Here is a 20,069-nt window from a genome sequence, read left to right on the forward strand (position 1 = left end):
AAATTATAAAAACAGGTTTATATTTGCACGAAAAATATTGTATTACAATTGGTGGACTAAGTGGTTATTACTGTAGGAAAATAACATTATGGCGGGTCAGGATTAAATTTTGTCGTACATTTAAAACTTATTTCATATTGTACGCGCCACTTATGGTCCGCATACTCAGACACTAGATAAAACTAGGCTCTTAAGCGAGCGGGTATCACGAGTTGAGGAAGTCCGTATTTTATACAATTACGAGATTAATTTCCTTTCCAGTATCGGCCGTTTCGTCACACCCTGCACAGCCCCGAAAACAACCCTTCACCAAAGAAGAATGGAGGCACATACTTGATGTTAGGTTCTGATTAGCTTTCTTCACTTTCCGTGGGCCTGGTTACGTGATCCACCTACATACTACATACTACATACATACATACTCCAGGCATGCGAATCGTACAAAATACGTCGCGTTTTGGACTGTAGCACTATTTTGCGAATAAAACTATCACCAAACCCACATTAATACACCAAATAACTCAAATGTTATCACAGCACACGTGTTTGCGTCTTAAACGTTCATCAGAGGATTTTTAAGTGTCAAATTTGCACACAAAATGTAATTATCGAGTGAGGTACGTGTGCGCGCAACTTCAAATCGACGTTCCTTTTTACGTCGGCCGAAGGCCTCCACTAAGGCTTCTGGGATTGTGTTAGTAAAAACAAAAGGGCCGAAACAAATATTTTATATAAAAGGTGGCCTACAGAACAGCATATTACAAGGAAGTAATAAATTATGACACTAATTATAAATAAATATAGACAGCTGTCTTCCAAGCTCAAGGCAGTATCATCGAAGCTTCTTTGACACGAAAGGTTGCTAGTTTATCTGGATCCTTACAGATAGCAATTCAGTACTTCTAGCTGTTTATATGGAAGAGGAGGACAAACGAATATACGGGTCAACGGATGAGTAAGTGAAGCTCTGGAGCGTTGCCGCCCTGAAAGGTGTACGCGCTTTTTTCCGAAAGACCGTGTCGTATCGTCCTAGAAATGCCGCACAAGGAAGCACATTCCACAGCTTGGTTGTACGTGGAAGTAAGTTCCTTGAAAACCGCCTTGTGGAGGAACGCCACACATCCAGTTGGTGTAGATGATTTATAATTTGTGGTGTGTCGCGCGAGAGACCTAATACAGAAAGGAATCAATGAAACAGCTCTTTGGGACACTTTCTGTGATAGATTGCTAGAAGACACACTTGCTTTTAAGCAATAGTATGACTTAAAACACTTTTATTATAACTCACCATTACCTGGAGGTACATCGTTAGCTGGTAGGATCGGAGATGATAGCAATTGGATCGGAACTTCCCATCTCCTCTCGGTTGCTTATATTCGTCACAGCGGCAGCATATCAAGGAGGTACATGATAATTACTGGATGGTAGTGTGTAGATACAGACAGACGAAAGAATATCTACTACTACTAGCTCTCTGGCAAGATGGTGAAACTCAAAAAAACCAAGGTTATGTAAAATAATTCATGAGACAAAGGGTACACATGCACCTAAAATAGGGGTCACAAACGTTCCCTGGGTAGCACTTGCATGAAGGTCAAAAAGGGGTCGTGGATGACGTCACTAGTTTGATCAACAATACGAGAAGTTGGCTTGGCAAGATTAGCCGCCACCCCACCACGCCAAAGTGGATGTCGACTTTCGGAAACTTCAAATTCAAGTATTATTAGTATATTATTCAAAATAAGATTCAAAATCACTTATTCAACGTCAAAACCTACCACCCATTCAAAATAAACTGCCTCAAAACTGAGACGAACGGGTTCTAGCAACTCAGCGGGCTGTTTTTTTTATAAAAATATGGATTGTAATGTGATATCGTACAATAAACATTTATAATTAAACAGCCTGAGGGTTTTCGCTTCATTCCCAGTCTGTGGTATCATTAAGAAGATCGTTTATGCTATAGTAACCTTTCCCACGCAAACGTTTTTGAACAATTCTTTTATATTTCGTAACACATTTGTTTTCTACATTTTCTGGGATCATATTCTAGAAGCATATACATCGCCCAATAAAATACTTACTAACTCGACTTAACCAGCACGTGATTACCTATTACCTACCCAATAGAGATTACAAAACTGGTGAGAGTGACTAAAATGATTCTATGTAAAGCATCATTATTATAAGAAAAAAAATAACCGACTTCAAAACACTATTCTATAACAATAGATATAGTGTGCAGTAAAAATTATGAAAATGATTGCTTAGACAATCTAATTAGTAAATCTAATTCTAATAACGAATCGACTCAAGCACAACTCATCTATAACTATGTATGTAGTTACAAACCTACCTTGCCTGACACAGACTCCAAAAATAACAATTGAAATGGGACCACCCGGGAAGCACCAGCTTTTAAATAAAATAAGAATTATCAAAATCTGTTCACCCACTCCAACATAAAAAAAATATACTGACGTCTTTGAAGTCGGTTAAAAATATTTAAAGACAAGTCCAGGCCCTAAAATTGTCGTTCGGTCGTGAACTAGATTTCATATCATTTCGAATGAGTGGTAAGATTACAATCTATCTACATATATATATTGAAATTGGTCATTGTTTGAGGCTCAATCACGCCTAAACCACTGCTCGTATCGTCATGAAACTACCACCATTCGATGCGGAATTTATACTAGATGGTTTATGGCTACTATATGCTATTTTTCGAATTCCAAAATTCATTTCTTTTATAATGTGCCCAGCGAAGCGGGCGGGAACGGCTAGTGTTCAATAAATTGATTTCAATTTCCTATTTTTAATTTGAGATTAGTAGAATACTCGTATATTCTTTGAGCGCTAATGCGAATATACTTAGGTACTATCTTTCTGATGCATTTTATTTTTCCCTACTTATTAATTAATGAACATAAAAGTCGAAGGTACCTAATCAAATGGGAAATTAATATTCAAGCATATAATATCACGGATAAAATTTAAAAAAAACTGTACAGTTATAGATTAGGTTTTATTTTTATCGCGCCCTGACATATTATTTAAAAACTAATTAATATTGAATAATTAATAGTTTCTCAAAAAAAAAACCTAATTAAAATAAGTAATAATTATATTTCGAATACCTATATAAGCGCAGTAAGTAATTTAGAATTATTTATAAGTGTTGTACATTACCAGCCACGATGAGATATTTATTATGTAAGTTATTTTCTCATTTTTTTAGTATTATACACAGATCCTTGATGTAAAATGTAATTTATTTTCAAATCTATAGCGATAGAGTGTAAACAAATAAAAGCGACGCTATTCTTATCCCATTCTTTATCCTTACACCTAGAACTTACATTGTTTTAGACCTTTATACATTTTTGTTCATCCTACCTACATCGTACGACATTTCGTGAACGGGTGCTGCTTGTGGTGCCAGATCGACATGTTATAGTAGGCAAATCATTGTATGTTGGATCAGATTACCAATTATGACAGTTTTCACGACCATTATGTTCACGAAGCATCCTTACACAAACGATGAATTCAAGGTCTAAAGGTTGATGCATCCAATATACCAGTATTTATAGAATTAATTCTTTTAGTTTTTATGAAATATTTGATATTAGGAGGGCTATGCTCGGAGTTTCCCTGCCAGATCCAATCGGAAATGAGGAGATCCGTAGGAGAAACAAAGTCACCGACATAGTGGAAATGATTGCGACACTGAAGTGGCAGTGGGCAGGCACATAGTTCGACGGACAGATGGCCCCTGGGACAGAAAAGCCAAATAGCGACCAGCGCAGGACCGATCGTCGTAGAGATCTTTGGGGGAGGCTGATTCATATATTGGATGCAGCACCGTACAAACTAATTTTTTCTATACCTTATATTAAAGCCATTGTAAAATACACAAATTAATTGAATAGAGTGGCCTTTAAGTTGTATATTCTTCTCACGAGCTCTACTTTTTCCGAACATATAGTAGATTTTCTAATTTAACATACCTAAGTATGTTCAATGACGATTCAAATCGCTTAGTTTAAGCCTAATTGAATAAAGTTTATTTGACTTTGATTATTTTGAAATTATTTAAGTTTTAATTTTGTCATATTAAATTAGGAATTTTTTTAATTTTTGATGAACAAAGTCCTAAATGATAAATCAATAGAGGTTACAGTTGTTCTGGAGTTCTCCCACAATCACAAAACTAACACTTGTGCCTGTATAAAATTAACTAGCCGTTCCCGCCCGCTTCGCTGTGCGAATTTTAAAAGGAAGGAACGTTGGAATTCGAGAAATAAATACGCCATAAACCATCTAGGATAGATTTCGCATCGAATGGTGGTAGTTTCATGTCGATACGATCAGTGGTTTAGACGTGAAAGAGCCTCAAACAAAGACCATTATCATTATATTATATATATAGATGTAGTTTTATTGTCACAGTGACTACTGTAGTGTTGGCGTGTCTAATGTTCGTCTTGGCTGACGACACCACCGATCAATGTATCCAGAATTGTCCAGATGATGCTACTGTAGTATGTGGACAAGTCGCGGGAGAACCAGTTAGACCCTTCCTCAATAAGTGCTTGTAAGTGTGAGAAAATAATACTTTATTAAAACTTTGGAGTAAGTGGGAGGCTTCTTTGCACAGGATGCCGGCTAGATTATGGGTACCACAACGTCTCCTATTTCTGCCATGAAGCAGTAATGTGTAAGCAATACTGTGTCTGTGTCTTAAGTCTGAAGGACGCCGTAGCCAATGAAAAATCTCGGGGCAAATGAGACTTAACATCTTATGTCTCAATGTGACGAGCACAGTTGTAGTGCCCCTCAGAATTTTTGGGGTTTTTCAATAAATTTGAGGCAATGCATTGTAATGGGCAGGGCGAATCAATTACCATCAGCTGAACGTCCTGCTCGTCTCGTCCCTTATTTTCACTAAAAAAAACTTGGTTTCTACACTTTCGTTTCTAACTTGGCTTAACACACAATATTTGAGTGTTTTATGATAAGTTAAACATTTCTGTGTTTGGAAATTCGAATGATTCCTGAGCCAATGTATATGTCGTAGGCACATTGTATGACTTCGCATTTCACATACGGCGTCGTTTGTTTAAAAACGCTCGCTGTTACGACATATGCCTTTGGCAAAATGTAAATTCCCTTGGCATTATATAATATGCCGTAATATAGACGAGGCAAACGCTATTTACAAACTGACGCGGCACATTGAAGTATTTAGTTTAATTTCTTACCACGCGCGCTCTTTGATGAAAACAAGAAAAAATGGCATCGAGTAGTGGGTGTGTGACACAAAAAATATTGAAAACTGCAAATTTTACGTGTCCAAACAACTTTCCAGAAAAAACGATGAATGTAAATCTTTACAAACGAAGATGGAATTAAGTCGAAAAGATTTTAGAGCGATGATTTTATAAGATTTCTAAAGTTCTCTCTCTCCGCAAGACTGTGCCGCTCGTCTTCAAAATGGAATATATTATAGAAAATATTCAAATTCAAATAGTTTTATTCAAAATAGGATTCAAAATCACTTATTGAACGTCAAAAACTACCAATGTGATATCATACAACAAACATTTATAATTAAAGAGCCTGAAGGTGTTCGCTTTATTTCCCAGTCCGTTGTGTCATTAAGAAAATCTTTTATGCTATAGTAACCTTTCCCACACAAACGTTTTTTAACAATTCTTTTAAATTTCGTAACACATTTGTTTTATAAATTTTCTGGGATCATATTGTATAAGCATATACATCGCCCAACAAAAGACAATTGAGAAAATTTTACAATTCAGAAAGGAGAGCTGTAAAAAAGCCAAATGACAAAGTTTTTGAGGTTATTCGGCATGTCAAAATAGCTATAGTGTCCATTGAATCTGGTTCTACGGACTCCTGCCGAATATTATTGGTAGAAAAAGTATGACGTAATTAGTATTGGTCACATCACCTTCTTCTAAAAAAGGATAGCCCTGAGAGTCCAACAGTCCATGTAGAAATTTCGTATCCACGTCCGTAGCTAGTGGAATTACTGGGCAAATGAGACTTAACATCATATGTCTCAAGGTGATGAGCGCAATTGTAGTGCCGCTCAGAATTTATGGGTTTTTCAAGAATTCTGTCTTTTATAAAAATTAGATATCAAATAATTTATGATTAATTATTTTATTAATATCAATTATGTGTATGTTACTTCATAATAAATTACCATTATATGTCACATAATTTGAATGAGACAATAGGGTTAACATATTATTCAAATTGTCTCTTGCTTTGTTTTCCTGTGGCAAATACTGTATGTATGGCAGTGTGAATATTATAAGATTTTCTATATTTAAGCTATTTAATTCATTGTTTAATTTTTGTAGAACCTTTTTAAGTATTTCAATTCCGTCTTCTCCCAATCATAACAATAATAGAAGTATTAGAGCAGTGAGTATCAATAAGAATTCTTTTTATAATTTGATACTAACTCCCCGTTACTAATTTTATGCAAAATCAGCCCCATATTTCTTCCCAGGTCAGGTATACTCAATACTTCTGTCAACACTGGATTCTGGACATATTGGTAGTAAAATGGATTTATTCCTTGGGCAGAACTACTTTATAAATGAAAAATTTAGCCAGGTGATTACCACAATTATGACACGAAGAATTCGTTAAGTCGCAAGAGATTTACGGAACTTGCCTCCAACGGCATAGTTGTAATAGATAATGCGCCATTCAACCCAGTCCGAATAATACAATGTCATTAAAAAGTGAGATGCAAGCCTGGTTGTTAAACAACAACATTAGTTTTGAGGAAAAAATTACAAAACTAGAATTATATCATTTAGGTAATTCTAGTAAATATTCCGGCAAGAAATATGTTGTAGACGAATTGCTAAAGGAGCATGGCCACGAAATTGTATATCTGCCACCATTGCGATTTGAGTCGAATTTTGGTAAACAATGGGTGGTAGACTAAAATGTCGATCGATTGGAAAGTCGAATAGAAAAATTAACAAATTTACATACAATCTTTTGTGTCCTTGCTACTAAGTTATGAGGAGTTAAGTGAGTAAGAGTAAGTGACAATCATCACTGCAGCAACAGTTTCTAGTAAAACATGATTATATATTATAATATTATGATAGTGCTATTAATCGTTGAAGAGTTCTCTATCGAAGAGATAATATTGGCTGCAGCGTCAGATTATGTATAATATCATATAATTGCATTGTCACCGAAGTTAATTAGGTATACAAGAGTTTAGCTTAATCAGATATCGGGAAGTGTTATAAAAGTTACTTTCAAAATTTAAATTTAAACAAATACTTTCATACACAAATAAAATTTAATAAACAAAACTTTATGAAACATGCGGGATTCGAACCCACGACCTCCGGCGTTCCGTGCCGGTGCTCTAACCAACTGAGCTTACCGTTCGAGTGCCGCCTCGTTATAAAATTCTGTTTGCTTTGTTCAACTCTCAGGTTCGTATCCCGCATCGTTCATAAAGTTTTTTTTTTTCAAATTTTATTTGTGTATTAATCCTAGAAGTGAGGGTTTTCACTTTAAAAATATAACATATTGCTTAAATACTTTCATAGTTATATACCAACTGACCCACAATCAAGTGTTAAGTAAATCCCAATAATAATAAAATGGTAAAAACATGCCGTGATGTTATCTCTTCCCGTAACCATAATATTTATATAACTGTTAAAGACCTTGGGATAGTCAACATATTTTTTTTTTCGTATTATTTATGTATGGGTACAGTACAGTAACCAATCATAGAAATAATATTATAACATCATTTTTTATGTTGAAATATTCAAGATAGCAATTATTAATAAAACAATACGTCTGTCGCGCTTACTCTTGTCAACTGTCTGTGCGATGATCAACCGGTTATAACTTGTTAGGCCGCGTACACAACAAGAACATGCGGCAAGTGGACACTCACACATACCCCGGATCATTGCAGGAGTGCCAACCGTTGGCGTGGCGATAATCGATCAAAATACTATTTTCAGTTTATTTATAAACATTTTGCAAACACTTGGTTTATTCTCATGGAAAACTTTATAACATGCTATTTTTAAGGCCGTTTGTCTTTGCGTGGCGACGTACGAGAACACTATACTAATAGTCGCATAGGCAGAGTTTTGCTACAGAGAATATTTGAGCGCGATTAAGAGTATGGTTTGTTTATTGTACGTCAAATGTTCCTGATTCAATAAAGTCTGTTATGGATATATGAAACCTATTAATTTTACTTCAAATTACAAACTAATCTTATGTTACAGTATGAAATGCAGCAATGCCACTTTTGTCGCCGACTACGATGAGGACAAACCAAACTGCGATATTCCAGATACTGTGACTGATAATCCACCAGATTATAACGAAGAAACAACTGTGGCGTAACCTGTAGTAAAGAGTTGTAGCGGGATATAAATGAATAAAAATATTCTGTTAAAAATATTATATTGAGTGTTTATATATACTTTTATTACTTAATAATTTTTTTTCGAAAATTTTGTATATTATTTGTAATCCATATCGATAACTCTTATAAATTTCGCTTTCGTTGATATATGAAATAGGTGTTAAAATATGAAATTGTCGTTTTATTGTAACAGGTACTTTTAATAATAAATTTAGAAATTTTAATAACTTCATATTATGTCAGCACAAATCGATGTATTTTTAGATTACCTAATAAAGGCATATTATGAACTATACAATTCCACTCTTTTATAACCTCTGACGAGAGAAATCCAGCCCATAGGGTCAAACATTCGTGCAAGCACAGACAAGATGAAAACAAGGATTCCATTGAATTCTTATATTTCAATATAGCCTGGAACCATCGCTGTTAAACACATAAACATTCCAGATGCTACGTAAGAATATCATCCAATAACTATTTTTCATCTGACATCTATTTGCGCAACTTAAAACCTCATAATGAAAGCAAATTTTTAATTTTTGAGATTCTGTTAAACTAGAGGCACCACATAAAATATCATCCATGTTAATCGAGATCTCAAGCACCTGAGCGGACTCAGCTAAGACTGAAGAGCCAACGTTTGAATTGTCAGAACCTGACATGAAATAATTCGCCAGTTGACGCACGTTGGTTATCCTGATGAATTAATATCCGTAGCGAACTCAATTTTAGGAAGCCGAAACTTACAAATAACTTGCATAACATCATGCTGCAGTTTAGGACCATAAAGGCAATCATTTAAAGACAGCCCTGAGGACGTTGGACAACTTGCGTCAAAAACGACACTAATCTTATCTGAGCCTGATTCACGATGTGGTATTATATAGTGTTTTTCACTGAGATCTCCACTGAAGGGTGACCCATATTCTGGTATTTTCGCATGAACTCAACATATTTAAGGCGTAACAATTCATCAGACTGAAGCCGCTTTTCCATTGAGCAAAATCTTTAAAGTGACTGTTTTTGATAATTACCCAAATTAGGACTACGATAGACTGAGAGCGAGAGATAGCTGTCAAAAAAGGTAAATGCAGTACATAGCGTACCATCGCATCATATTGATTAGTATTTTCAAAAATGGACTCACACTCTTCATTCCAGAGATCCACCAATTTTGTTGGCATATCCTCAACTTCCCAGAATTTTTCTTTGTCTTATGTTATGACCAGAATGTTTCTCCAAGACCTACGTACTATCGATGCAGCCTCTAAAGCACTTCGATCTAAAGCCACCGAACTTTCAAATGCCTTAAAACGTTTGAAAATTTGTCTAGAAGAATTGGAAAAATATCGACATGAATTTGAAAATTTAAAAATAGAAGCAAATAGTGTAGCAGTAAAATAGTCCATTACCCCTGAATTTTCTAAAACTCGTCTGAGGAAGGTAAAACGCCATTTTGTTGAGCTTTGCGAAGATGAGCGTCTCCAAGATCCGGAATATCTGTTCAAAGTGAACAGGTTTTATCGAGTATCTCTCTCCCCTCAAGGCCCTTAATACAAACATTTTGTATTTTCATAGATACCCGATTTGCGAATAACCAAAATTTTTGCTAGTACCTTGTTCTGGTTGGTTGTGGTGCTGCATCTGATAATTCTGGTATACTTTTAGTTAGGTATAATTATGCACTTTTGGAGCACTGCTCACTCGACTTTTTATTATTTAAGTCATCATTTTTCAAGTACTAATTTTAGGTAGCTTTTTTTTTCAGTCTCCGTCTTTCTCTTTCGTTTTTTGTTCGCACTTAAATATTTTCTGAAACTAGATATTTTAATACCTAACTTTCACAATCAACTTTACTCTTCCACCATTTTCATATTCAACAAAAGAACAAATACGAAAAATCACAGATACAAATCACCAATTGACAAAATAAGTTGTCAGTAGAGCCTCATAAAAAATATCAAATCGGAATTCCCCTTACATAGTGTTGCTAGCTCTCCACAGCAGCAGAGCCACGAAAAAAGTGAAAACAAAATGGGGGATTCCCCGATCGTCAATGCTCACCCGCGCTGCGAAAGAACCGCTACAAAATATGTAGAAACCAATGGATGCGTTCTAAAATGAATAGATATGTGCAATTACCGGTATTTTGATTGACGGTATTTTGACGGTCGTAGGTACGTAAAATTACTCGTCACAGGTAACGTGTACATCTCAAAAAAATAAATCAACATCTTTTTGTTTAGGTTGGTTGAAATGCTTAACGATTAACTTGAAATTGTATTATAGTCTTTAGTTGTCTCACTTTGGATTTTAAGGAGAAATTATGTAAAAATATTTTTCAAATAAAATTCTCAGGTACAATGTAAAAAAAAATATTGAGCTCGCGGCCGCTTGGGTCGGGCATTCTTGCACCCTGCAATACATAACCAAAAATGGTGTTCATTGCCAATGGCAACCCTTCGATCGGATTTTCTAAGGCAAAACTCACTATCTGCTAGGCGCAGTCCATAACAAGTATCTGCTACATTATTCAAAACTAAACCAAAAAACGGGCTTGACAGCAAGACAAAATATTTAACCCTACTCCACGAACATCGACATCCTCTGACCTATGAACCGGCAAACTTAGATGAGAAATACACTTTCCAGTCACAAAAGTACTTTGACTAACACTGTCTAATAAAGCTCGAGCTTCCTGACAATTTCCATGTTTGTCCAAAACGTGCACAGCTTACTAGCTGTCTTATTGTCTACTGCTGTACTCAGCAGTAGACAATAAAACCGTGCGTCTAAAGCTGATAGATACTGTATGGAGAACATTTGACACTTCCCACTTGCCATCACTTGGTAAACCTAATTTTGAACTCCCCGGGACCGTCTTCGGTTGAGTTACAATATTGCTAGTAGGAGCGTTCGCTACCGACAACTCATCCAAATGAATTAAAGAATTATGTCTTTTTGAATTACATTTATCACATGACAACTTTACCCTACAATCACTTATATAATGACGATGAAAGCACACCCTTTTTTCAATAATAAATCGTTTTCTATCACCTTAATAAAATACTTGCCGATGTCTTTTAATATTTTTATTTTTTTTAAGTTTATAATTGAAAGTTTTTTAGATTAAGGCCTTCAAATCTAGCCTATTTGATGATTAAAATATTTTTTCTCAAACATGCTCGGAAATATTTACATCATTTTCGAAAAAAGAACACGCAAAGTATTGATATTTCGGACAAAGAAAATCAAATCCATTGCAAGAACGTTTTTTGAATTTGGAACATTACAACGCTCCTGCAATGTTGTATGAAACGGCGTACTGGGGTTATTAATTAATACTCTTTGATCGGATCTCTTTTGTCATTCATCCCATAGTCTCGCGTTTGCGTGTCTGCACAGATGATAAAAAAGAAAAGAGCGCGAAAGTTGTATATGAAAAAGGCGCCTAAATTTGAATTAAATTTTTTATAAATTAATTTAAAAACGCAAGATAATCAAAAAATATACAAATATTCAAGTATTTTTTGTATATTTCTTTTTAAATATATAATTTATTTCGTATATAGTGAGAGTCAATAAGTGTATAGTGTAAATTGAAAATGGGAGGTGTTAAAAAGCGGAGAAAAGACCCTCCTGATGGACCGCTAATAGAAAACTCTGATGAAGATCCAACCACAAAATACCAAGTCTATAAGGTTCCAGGATACACCAGGAAGTACCCGGAAAATAGCCAAAAATCGTAATACATCGTATTTTTATCACATCAAGACGAAAGAAAATCATTTTCTGACAAAGATAGGCTAGCCATTTCCCATGCCATTCGCAAGCATTGCATCATTTAATAGGAATTACATTCGATTTATCAAATCATGCCAATGTAACGGGTGTTTTTTTAAGCCCGATATAACTTGAAATTGTAAAAAATAACACAAAAAATTAAATTGTAATCAAATTTTTTTTTTTATTCGAAAGATCAATACGTGACATTAACATTTGAAAATGATTTCGGGCATATGGGCACCGCGGCTGTTCTTGACGAAGCGCATTCTGGACGTCCAATTTTGGGCCACTTTTTCGAGCACTGCTGGCCGTATGTCACGAATAACACGAACAATGCTGGCCTCCAAGGCGTCAATTGTTGCTGGTTTATCAGCATAAACCAGTGACTTCACGTAGCCCCACAGGAAATAATCGAGAGGTGTCAAATCGCACGACCTTGGAGGCCAATTGACAGGTCCATTTCTCGAAATCAAGTTATCGCCAAATTTTGATTTCAATAAGTCGATGGTTGCGTTCGCCGTATGGCACGTAGCGCCATCCTGTTGAAACCACATCTCCTCCGGATCAATGTCATCCATATTTTCAAACAAAAAATCATTGATCATGGTGCGGTAACGATCTCCATTGACCGTAACGCGAGCTCCGGCCTCATTTTTGAAGAAATAAGGTCCGATGATGCCACCAGCGTGAAAACCGCACCAAACGGTGCATTTTTCTGGATGTAATGGAGTCTGTATGGTCTCTTGTGGATTGGTCTCACTCCATATGCGGCAATTTTGCTTATTAACAAACCCGTTAAGCCAAAAATGCGCCTCATCGCTGAACACAATTTTGTGATAAAACAACGGGTCAGTTGTCAACTGCTCTAGAGCCCAATCGGCGAAAGAACGACGCATATAATGGTCTCGTGGCTTCAATTCCTGCACCAGCTGGATCTTATACGGGTGTAGGCCGAGATCTTTGCGCAAAATTTTCCACGTAGTGGACGGACGGAGCCCCAATTGCTGCGACCGACGACGAATCGATAAATTTGGATCTTCTTCCACACTTTCGTTTACAGCGGCTATATGCTACGCACATTCCTTCGACGTGTTGGTGTTATTGCATCCTCTAGAGAGTATGTGGTACGAAATCTATCCACAGTTCGACGAATGGCTTGTTCAGATGGACGATTATGTACGCCATAAAAATGACGAAGTCGTCTATAAGTTGCGCGAATCGACGACTGATTTTCAAAGTAAATTTGGATAATTTCGTAGCGTTGTTCAAGCGTGAGTCTATTCATGATGATTTGTCAGAGTATACTGAAACAAATAAAAAAAAATGTTTTATCAAAATTTAATTTTTTGTGTTACTTTTTACAATTTAAAGTTCTATCTAGGTTAAAAAAACACCCTCTATTTCTGCAGAACAAAAAAATATTAGAAGAGATTGGCCTAAAAACGGCGTCATCAACTCAGACTCCATGCACCTAACAAAGAAGAGAATATCTGCTCTTATTGGCAGCTCAAGGAATATTATACAAGTTAACAACGTTTCATGCGTCATGTAAGGAGTGAGGACAGTGCGGCCTCGTACCAACCCACTCAAACCGTCGCCTTGACGTTCGCATCAACAGAGTTACCTCAGTAATACCTTTACTCTTGGAGGCACGAGATAAGCGTTGACGTTCCTCCACTGAAACATTGTCTGGATTGCAGGAGTGCCAACCGTTGGCGTGGCGATAATCGATCAAAATACTATTTTCAGTTTATTTATAAACATTTTGCAAACACTTGGTTTATTCTCATGGAAAACTTTATAACATGCTATTTTTAAGGCCGTTTGTCTTTGCGTGGCGACGTACGAGAACACTATACTAATAGTCGCATAGGCAGAGTTTTGCTACAGAGAATATTTGAGCGCGATTAAGAGTATGGTTTGTTTATTGTACGTCAAATGTTCCTGATTCAATAAAGTCTGTTATGGATATATGAAACCTATTAATTTTACTTCAAATTACAAACTAATCTTATGTTACAGTATGAAATGCAGCAATGCCACTTTTGTCGCCGACTACGATGAGGACAAACCAAACTGCGATATTCCAGATACTGTGACTGATAATCCACCAGATTATAACGAAGAAACAACTGTGGCGTAACCTGTAGTAAAGAGTTGTAGCGGGATATAAATGAATAAAAATATTCTGTTAAAAATATTATATTGAGTGTTTATATATACTTTTATTACTTAATAATTTTTTTTCGAAAATTTTGTATATTATTTGTAATCCATATCGATAACTCTTATAAATTTCGCTTTCGTTGATATATGAAATAGGTGTTAAAATATGAAATTGTCGTTTTATTGTAACAGGTACTTTTAATAATAAATTTAGAAATTTTAATAACTTCATATTATGTCAGCACAAATCGATGTATTTTTAGATTACCTAATAAAGGCATATTATGAACTATACAATTCCACTCTTTTATAACCTCTGACGAGAGAAATCCAGCCCATAGGGTCAAACATTCGTGCAAGCACAGACAAGATGAAAACAAGGATTCCATTGAATTCTTATATTTCAATATAGCCTGGAACCATCGCTGTTAAACACATAAACATTCCAGATGCTACGTAAGAATATCATCCAATAACTATTTTTCATCTGACATCTATTTGCGCAACTTAAAACCTCATAATGAAAGCAAATTTTTAATTTTTGAGCTTCTGTTAAACTAGAGGCACCACATAAAATATCATCCATGTTAATCGAGATCTCAAGCACCTGAGCGGACTCAGCTAAGACTGAAGAGCCAACGTTTGAATTGTCAGAACCTGACATGAAATAATTCGCCAGTTGACGCACGTTGGTTATCCTGATGAATTAATATCCGTAGCGAACTCAATTTTAGGAAGCCGAAACTTACAAATAACTTGCATAACATCATGCTGCAGTTTAGGACCATAAAGGCAATCATTTAAAGACAGCCCTGAGGACGTTGGACAACTTGCGTCAAAAACGACACTAATCTTATCTGAGCCTGATTCACGATGTGGTATTATATAGTGTTTTTCACTGAGATCTCCACTGAAGGGTGACCCATATTCTGGTATTTTCGCATGAACTCAACATATTTAAGGCGTAACAATTCATCAGACTGAAGCCGCTTTTCCATTGAGCAAAATCTTTAAAGTGACTGTTTTTGATAATTACCCAAATTAGGACTACGATAGACTGAGAGCGAGAGATAGCTGTCAAAAAAGGTAAATGCAGTACATAGCGTACCATCGCATCATATTGATTAGTATTTTCAAAAATGGACTCACCCTCTTCATTCCTGGGATCCACCAATTTTGTTGGCATATCCTCAACTTCCCAGATTTTTTCTCATATGGTTACTGTATTAGCAAAATATGAATAAACCGTTAGTGTAGATGGCTTGTTATTTTGTATTGCACCCAGTGACGTAACTATACCACTTGGGGCCCGTGGCAAATCCTTTTGATGGGGCCCTATCAGTAAAAATCATCATGTTGTACTCAGTTAAATTTTAATAAACATCGAGATTTTCAGCGTACTCAATTACACGTTGTATATGTCCCACTAATGGCCATTGGCCTCCTCTCTTAGGCGAGAGACAAGGGTCTGTAGTCCCCGCGCTACCCCAATGCGTATTGAAGACTTCACATTCATCCATTGAACATAATATCTCAATGCATTAATCATCTATTCGCTAACTTTTCGGTGAAGGAACAACATCATGAGAAAACCTGCATACATTTGCAATGAAATAAAAATAACAATTTAATTTCAATAAGATATTTATTAAGAAAAACCTTTTTTTAGATCTTTTTGTTACGCAAAAAGTGTCTATAACATCATCAAAGTTTAAAGATCGGGCCATAGAATTTTCAATAGACAGAATAGACGAGTTACATAGCCTGTCTTGCTATGAGACAAGAAGAGTTTCTTAAATAGGTTTTATCAATTTTAGTTTTGTAAATGATCATTCAGCTACCTGTAGTCACAGGAATTGTATGCAATAACGTTAATGCAGTGCATACTTCAGGAAAGCTACAGGACATAAAATGATTTTTTATCATTAATATATCAGCAAGGTCTCTAATACACGAAGGTTTTACTATTTCGTGTCTAAAAGTGGATCGAAAACTGAGAATTTCTCTGGCAAATGATTCAGTTATGTCTTTTTATATATCTCAACAAATTCTAGAGTTTTTTTTAATAGGTCAGTGTCATTTAAAACTTTTAAAGGAAGGAAGGCTGCAAAACACTGAAATTTTAAACAATTTCATTCATTGGAAGGAAACGTAGTTCGGTTGGTTTATAATGATGTCCAATACTCGATAAAACCTGTTCACTTCGAACAGACATTCCGGATCTTGGAGACGCTCATCTTCGCAAAGCTCAACAAAATGGCGTTTTACCTTCCTCAGACGAGTTTTAGAAAATTCAGGGGTAATGGACCATTTCACTGCTACACTATTTGCTTCTATTTTTAAATTTTCAAATTCATGTCGATATTTTTCCAATTCTTCTAGACAAATTTTCAAACGTTTTAAGGCATTTGAAAGTTCGGTGGCTTTAGACTGAAGTGCTTTAGAGACTGCATCGATAGTACGTAGGTCTTGGAGAAACATTCTGGACATAACATAAGACAAAGAAAAATTCTGGGAAGTTGAGGATATGCCAACAAAATTGGTGGATCCCAGGAATGAAGAGGGTGAGTCCATTTTTGAAAACACTAATCTATTGATTCATCATATTTGATGCGATGGTACGCTATGTACTGCAATTACCTTATTTGACAGCTATCTCTCGGTCTAAGTTTATCTTAGTCCTGATTTGGGTAATTATCAAAAACAGGTACTTTAAAGATTTTGCTCAATGGAAAAGCGGCTTCAGTTCATGCGAAAATATCAGAACATGGGTCACCCTTCAGTGGAGATCTCAGTGAAAAACATTATATAATACCACATCAGCAGAAGAGGGCTATTCGCGCTATTTATAACCTAGGCCCTGAGGAATCATTGAGAGCAAAATTCAAAGAAATTAACATCTTGACTGTTGCTTCTCAATATATTCTTGGTAATGTATTGTATGTTTATAGGCACATAAGTGAATTTGCCAGAAACTGTCATAACCATAATGTTAACACCAGGAACAGACGTAAGCTTATAATGCATACTACTCGACTAAGTCAAGTTAACAAGTCTTTTGTGGGGCGATGGAAAATCAATAACATAATAAAATTACAGTTTTCAATCTTCTTTTTGAATAAAATAGCTTCAGTTCTTCTGATTTGCAATTTAACAGAATTGTTTTCCTCAGCGCTTTTTGGATTTCAACAAACCAAACTTTTAAAGCAAAAACTTATTAATTATTGTTATAAATGTGTTATTAATTAATTAATGTTTTTAATGTTATTGAATTTGAAGACTCACTTTCTTTATTAGATATAAAACTTGATAAAATATTCCATCTTTTGATACTATGCCCAAATAAATTATAAATTGGTTGAACTGTTTAAAAAAAACTTGCATTTCAACAACCTCTCTCACGGCATCATTAAGTACTAGATTTAAATTATGAGCAGCAGAGTGATTATATATGGCAATTCGCTCGACATCTTTAAGTTTTTGAACTCCACCACCTCCCTTTCACTATGTTAGCAGCATCATATCCTTGTCCTCGTCACTTATTTAGAGGAATATTTTTGTCATTTATGGATTTAATAATTTGCGTGGATCAAATTGCTAAGGCGGTTTGATCCTTAACTTCATGTAATCCAAATGATCGAAAAAGATTGTAATTGGATAGATAGATGAACATTAACGGTAAAGTTCACACATTACATTTGATAAATTTTTGAAATATCTTGAGTTGTATCGATAGAGTAGAATAGTGCTGCATTCGTTTAATTCATGTTTGCATTTTGTACTCCTAGAACCAGGACAGAAATAAGCTCATTTTGTATTTTTGGACTTAAGTATTTTATCTGGCCCTTTGCTTTACTTAACAATTCTTGTAAAATTGGGTCGTATTTTGCTAATAACTCAACAATATTCAAAAAGTTTCCTTTGAAGCTTGGATCACTGCTACCTGCGTTTTCGCTGTGGCCATGACAGGCTGAAAGTTACACGTTGAAAGTGTCAGAGTAACATCAAGGAGCCTAGAAAGCACTTGGCGCCAAAAAGATTTTTCTTTTTTGATCATAGACTCTTGCTCTTCATCGAGTGTTCCATGTAGCCGCCACTGTTGATACGTAAGACAGGAATCCAGATGAATTTTTGATGTCTCGTATCTTTGTATGGCATCTACAATATGTTTCCAGTCGGCATGTCATAGCCCTCACACCAAACATTTTGTATTTTGATAGATGCCTGATTTGCGAATAACCAACATTTTTGCTAGTAACTTGTTCTGGTTGTTCTGAATCATGATAGTCACTGGTGTTGGGTGCTGCATCTGATAATTCTGGTATACTTTTAGTAAGGAATAATTCTTCACTTTTGGACTCGACTTCGACATTTTATTATTTAAGTCATCATTTTTCAAGTACTAATTTTAGGTAGCTTTTTTTTCAGTCTCCGTCTTTCTCTTTCGTTTTTTGTTCTCACTTAAATATTTTCTGAAACTAGATATTTTAATACCTAACTTTCACAATCAACTTTACTCTTCCACCATTTTCATATTCAACAAAAGAACAAATACGAAAAATCACAGATACAAATCACCAATTGTCAAAATAATCACACAAAGAATACGCAGTCAGTAGAGCCTCATAAAAAATATCAAATCGGAATTCGCCAAACATAGTGTTGCTGGCTCGCCCCGTAGCAGAGCCACGAAAAAAGTGAAAACAAAGTGGGGGATTCCCCGATCGTCAATGCTCACCCGCGCTGCGTAGGACCGCTACAAAATATGTAGAAACCAATGGATGCGTTCTAAAATGAATAGATATGTGCAATTACCGGTATTTCGATTGACGGTATTTTGACGGTCGTAGGTACGTAAAATTACTCGTCACAGGTAACGTGTACATCTCAAAAAAATAAATCAATATCTTTTTGTTTAGGTTGGTTGAAATGCTTAACGATTAACTTGAAATTGTATTATAGTCTTTAGTTGTCTCACTTTGGATTTTAAGAAGAAATTATGTAAAAATATTTTTCAAATAAAATTCTCAGGTGTAAAAAAAACTTTTTTGAGCACGCGGCCGCTTGGGTCGGGCATTCTTGCACCCTGCAATACATAACCAAAAATGGTGTTCATTGCCAGTGGCAACCCTTCGATCGGATTTTCTAAGACAAAACTCATTATCTGCTAGGCGCAGTCCATAACAAGTATCTGCTACATTATTCAAAACTAAACCAAAAAACGGCCTTGACAGCCAGACAAAATATTTAACCCTACTCCACGAACATCGACAGCCTCTGACCTATGAACCCACAGACCTAGATGAGAAATACACTTTCCAGTCACAAAAGTACTTTGACTAACACTGTATAATAAAGCTCGAGCTTCCTGACAATTTCCATGTTTGTCCAAAACGTGCACAGCTAGTACAGCAATAGACAATAAAACCGTGCGTCTCAAGCTGATAGATACTGTATGGAGAACATTTGACACTTCCCACTTGCCATCACTTGGTAAACCTAAATTTGAACTCCCCGGGACCGTCTTCGGTTGAGTTACAATATTGCTAGTAGGAGCGTTCACTACCGACAACTCATCCAAATAAATTAAAGAATTATGTCTTTTTGAATTACATTTATCACATGACAACTTTACCCTACAATCATT

General features: G+C 35.6%; 1 long non-coding RNA gene across 2 annotated transcripts; it reads left to right on the forward strand.

Moving 5' to 3' along the window:
• The first annotated feature begins 3,129 nt into the window (after positions 1-3,129).
• Positions 3,130-14,459, forward strand: LOC126973375 (uncharacterized). 2 transcript variants are annotated; one of them, XR_007731338.1, is made up of 3 exons: positions 3,130-3,216; positions 4,456-4,600; positions 14,279-14,459. It is a non-coding gene; the product is annotated as an uncharacterized LOC126973375 (long non-coding RNA). The 2 variants fall into 2 exon arrangements; XR_007731337.1 differs by lacking the exon at positions 14,279-14,459 and adding an exon at positions 8,322-8,502.
• The last annotated feature ends 5,610 nt before the right edge of the window (positions 14,460-20,069 follow it).

The sequence above is a fragment of the Leptidea sinapis genome, chromosome 29 (assembly GCF_905404315.1).
Source record: "Leptidea sinapis chromosome 29, ilLepSina1.1, whole genome shotgun sequence".
NCBI classification, from domain to species: Eukaryota; Metazoa; Arthropoda; class Insecta; order Lepidoptera; family Pieridae; genus Leptidea; species Leptidea sinapis.